A 5,288-nucleotide genomic window follows, 5' to 3' on the forward strand; every position below is an offset into this window, starting at 1 on the left:
AACTTGTCTTACCTTCTGGTACCTGCTGATCTGTATCTGCATAAGTCCTGAAAATTTGCGTGTGTCCGCCATTGTAGTCTGTGCCGACCCCGCAGTCGATAAGCTTCTTTTTTTCAATCAATCAATCAATCAATGTTTATTTATATAGCCCTAAATCACAAGTGTCTCAAAGGGCTGCACAAGCCACAACGACATCCTCGGTATAGCCCACATAAGGGCAAGGAAAAACTCACCCCAGTGGGACGTCGATGTGAATGACTATGAGAAACCTTGGAGAGGACCGCATATGTGGGTAACCCCCCCCTCTAGGGAGACCGAATGCAATGGATGTCGAGTGGGTCTAACATAATATTGTGAGAGTCCAGTCCATAGTGGATCCAGCATAACAGTAAGAGTCCAGTCCACAGTGGGGTCAGCAGGAAACCATCCCGAGCGGAGACGGGTCAGCAGCGCAGAGATGTTCCCAACCAATATACAGGCGAGCGGTCCACCCCGGGTCCCGACCCCGGACAGCCAGCACCCCCATCCATGGCCACCGGATCTGTGTGTCTTCCCCTCCACAAGGGATAGGGGGGAGCAGAGGAGAAAAGAAAAGAAACGGCAGATCAACTGGTCTAAAAAAAGGGGGGCTATTCAAAGGCTAGAGTATACAAATGAGTTTTGAGATGGGACTTAAATGTTTCTACTGAGGTAGCATCTCTAATTGTTACCGGGAGGGCATTCCATAGTGCTGGAGCCCGAATAGAAAACGCTCTACAGCCCGCAGACTTTTTTTGGGCTCTGGGAATCACTAATAAGCCGGAGTTCTTTGAACGCAGATTTCTTGCCGGGACATATGGTACAATACAATCGGTAAGATAGGCTGGAGCTAGACCGTGTAGTATTTTATACGTAAGTAGTAAAACCTTAAAGTCGCATCTCCTCTATCTTCTTGTTATGGGACATTCATCCTCCGCTGTTGTCATTTCTAGCATAAAGTAGTGTAAAGTTCTTACGTATATCTGTCAGTAAGCTCACCATGAAAGCGCTAAAACATACCGGTGTAGTGAGTTCACATAATTCACCCAAGGAACTTTAGTTATTAGAGAGTTCCGGTCGGACAGTGTTTCACGGGACGAATTTCCGGCGTTGTTGCACTAGTGAGCCACGGATGAGGAGATGCTGCTCCGTTATTGATTTAAGTAAAGTCTGAATGTCATTAAAACAGTTAGCTCCATCTTTTGACACTTCTTCCACTCCCGTCCTTGCACGCTACACCGCTACAACAAAGATGACGGGTAGAAAACGCTGCCGAAGTTGAGCCACGTAAATAAGACCGCCCACAAAACGACGCATCCGGAAGCGACTGTCAGAAAGCGGCTTGAAGATGACCCTTTTAATGCGCCCTATAATCCGGTGCGCCTTTTGTATGAAAATAGACCTGAATAGACCCGCTCATCGGCAGTGTGCCTTATAATCCGGTGCGCCCTATGGTCCGGAAAATACGGTAAATATTTTACATACTACATATTATTATGATTGTGTCTGTTGTTATACTATATATAGATTTGCAGCGTGTACACAAAACGTTGGAGGGTTTTGAAGTAGTTTTCGAGGGCCTTGGAAGCTACAACGATGACTCCTCATTAGCCACATCTTGCAAGCGTTTTTGATCATCTTAAAAATCCTATATCCTGTGTTCTTGTCTCTCATTATGATTTTGAACGATAGGCAAAAAAAAAAAAAAAAAAAAAGTGCAGTTCCCTTTTCTGTGACTATTTTACAAGTCAGTTAAACTTCCTGTCCCTCACTCAATGCGTCCCGTGTCGGAACCCAGTATACTTCTGTTCTCTACCAAATGGTTCCATGTAAACTAATAGCACCCAGCTACTTCCTGCTCTGCATATTTGGAAATAAATAAATATACAACCTATGAACTCTGACTTTTGCTCCCCCTCTCCACTTTTCCTGAAGGTCAGCGGTCCACTTTACATACACAGATATCTCCGGAAATGATAAGACAAAGCGGCGAGAAGAGGTAAGGTCAGAGAGTTAAACCAACAGCTAGAATGACAGTTAATTGGCCGGAGGCTAGTGTAACTGTCAGCCATTTCCCTTGGGCTGACTTGGGAAGAAGCCCCCCCAACCATCCCTCCTAAACCCCCTCCTCGGGGACTACAGACCTCCACACTTGTCAGCTGTCTCCCACAGGTTCAACCAGTGGACATTAGCACAACGGCAGTGGGATGGGCGGCGGTGATTATAATACCTTCGATTTGATTATGGCTTCATCGTTATTGTTTATACTATGGTAATACACACAATAAAGACTGTGACAAGAGGAGGAGATTAAATGTCAGAGTGAATTACAGGCATATGCAAGCATTGGCCACAAATCAGCTGGCGGAGCTAAAAGGTCCCGCTCGCTAATTGCTCATATCCGCGCACCACCGAGGGGCGTCCGGCCTGATAAGACTACGTGTATGGATGACTCGACCCGCGCTCTAATGACTTGTTTGGTCCCTCGTGTCACAAGCAGTGACATATTGAGGATGGGGACGATAACTCCCCGCATCTTGGCATGGCGGCGTATCCGTCTGAAGGATTTCTCAGGGTTTCCGGGTGCGTGCGGGAGATAATAGTCCATTCTCCGCGCCACTCCAAGTTCCATGCAGCTGGCACACAGCTGGTCAATCCAAGCTAACTCCCCCAGCCCACGTCTTCTTTTTTTCCAATATTATTATTATCACCCTCTTCCTGCACCACCCACCCGCCCACAGAATGCCAGACATGCAAGGGGTAAGGCAATACGGGGGGGAGATGAGAGTAACGGAGAGAGAAAAAAACATTAGCAGTAATGGGGAATATCAAGGAGGAAGTTATGATGGAGGAGGGGGGGATCTAGACAGGTGTCCTCAGTTGTCAAGACCGCCCCCACTGCTCATTATACCTTCCCCCCAACCCCACTAACGCCCTAGAGTGAAGTGTGAAGTGAATTATATTTATATAGCGCTTTTCTCTAGTGACTCAAAGTGTTTTTACATAGTGAAAGCCAATATCTAAGTTACATTTAAACCAGTGTGGGTGGCACTGGGAGCAGGTGGTTAAAGTGTCTTGCCCAAGGACACAACGGCAGTGACTAGGACGGCGGAATGCGGGGATCGAACCTGGAACCCTCAAGTTGCTGGCACGGCCGCTCTACCAACCGAGCTATACCCAGTGGTAAAATAATCAATTCTTACTAAATATAATATCCATCCATCCATCCATCCATTTTCTACCGCTTATTCCCTTTGGGGTCGCGGGGGGGCGCTGGAGCCTATCTCAGCTACAATCGGGCGGAAGGCGGTGTACACCCTGGACAAGTCGCCACCTCATTGCAGGGCCAACACAGACAATATTCACACTCACATTCACACACTAGGGCCAATTTAGTGTTGCCAATCAACCTATCCCCAGGTGCATGTCTTTGGAGGTGGGAGGAAGCCGGAGTACCCGGAGGGAACCCACGCAGTCACGGGGAGAACATGCAAACTCCACACAGAAAGATCCCGAGCCCGGGATTGAACCCAAGACTACTCAGGACCTTCGTATTGTGAGGCAGATGCACTAACCCCTCTTCCACCGTGCTGCCCTAAATATAATATAATAAATATGCCTTTGCGTGCCGGCCCAATCACATAATATTTACGGCTTTTCACACACACAAGTGAATGCCTTTGCATACTTGGTCAACAGACATACAGGTCACACTGAGGTTGGCCGTATAAACAACTTTAACACTGTTCCAAATATGCGCCACACTGTGAACCCACACCAAACAAGAATGACAAACACATTTCGGGAGAACATCCGCACCGTAACACAACATAACACAACAGAACAAATACCCAGAACCCCTTGCAGCACTAACTCTTCCGGGACGCTACAATAAACACCCCCACTACTACCCCCCCCCCCCCCCCAACTAAACCCCGCCCCACCCAACCCCGCCCACCCCAACCTCCTCATGCTCTCTCAGGGAGAACATGTCCCAAATTCCAAGCTGCTGTTTTGAGGCATGTTAAAAAAAATAATGCACTTTGTGACTTCAATAATAAATATGGCAGTGCCATGTTGGCATTTTTTTTGCATAACTTGAGTTGATTTATTTTGGAAAACCTTGTTACATTGTTTAATGCATCCAGCGGGGCATCACAACAAAATTAGGCATAATAATGTGTTAATTCCACGACTGTATATTTCGGTATCGGTTGATATCGGAATCGGTAAGTAAGAGTTGGACAATATCGGAATATCGGCAAAAAAAGCCATTATCCGACATCTCTACTAATCGTAGTATATTTCTTATCGGATGTTAAATTTGATTGAAATGTTAAGGATTTTTAAGGAATATTGGACAATCAAACCTATTCTTGAAAGCAAAAAAATAAAGATCATTTTGAATGTTTACCAACAAAACAAGGTGCTGAGATACATTAATTAAAAGTCAAAGCTTTATATTTTGAATATCTGAGCAAGCACTATTAATGTTTGATGCCAGTATAGAGTTCAAAAGGCATTTAAGCAAAAATGCTTGACGTAGGCCAAAGAACAAAAGTTACTGTAGGTCAGTCCAAGGCCTTTCATCAAGTTATTACCGGTGATTACAAATTAAAAGACAACACCCAGCTCTTTGTGATGGGACTGGCTCGTTGGGTTAGCAAAAAAAAGACACCATTAAGGTTTGGAATGCATAGTCGGGACTTTTAGATAACGTAAATCATTAGCATATAAAAGATAGCCGCTTTAAATTGCATCTCCAAAAAAGAATACGGCTGCGTTTTTGGAGCCACGCCGTGGAACCACATGATGGCGAGGTTGTGGCGAGGTGATGATGTAGATAAGGAGCGTGCGGCGTTGAAGACAGGCAAAGCACATCCAGATGACAATATAACCCCGTGACACAGGCAGCACTTTAAAACAGGGCCGCAATCTAAAAGGAGATGACTGTGTGCTGCAGCTACAAATTAAATAAAGCGCAAATCTGGATTCTATTATCGTGTCTCCACTTTTGTAGCGTTTAAGTGGTACAATAAATATGAGCGTCGCAGCATCCAACTCAGCCCTAACCAGTATTTGTTTTGCGGCAAGGACGCAAGAAAAATGAGAAGCCGTGGCACGGTAAACACGGCCCTTTTGTGCCGGAGGATCGTGAGCGGGACCAAATGTTCCCGGGTGTCGTAATTGCTGGTAGATTTGTAGACGTGTGTTTTAATTAGCTCGACAGGCGGCTGATGGCGTTAGACGACGGGTTCCCTTCCAAACCC

Source organism: Nerophis lumbriciformis, linkage group LG06 (assembly GCF_033978685.3).
Source record: "Nerophis lumbriciformis linkage group LG06, RoL_Nlum_v2.1, whole genome shotgun sequence".
NCBI lineage: Eukaryota > Metazoa > Chordata > Actinopteri > Syngnathiformes > Syngnathidae > Nerophis > Nerophis lumbriciformis.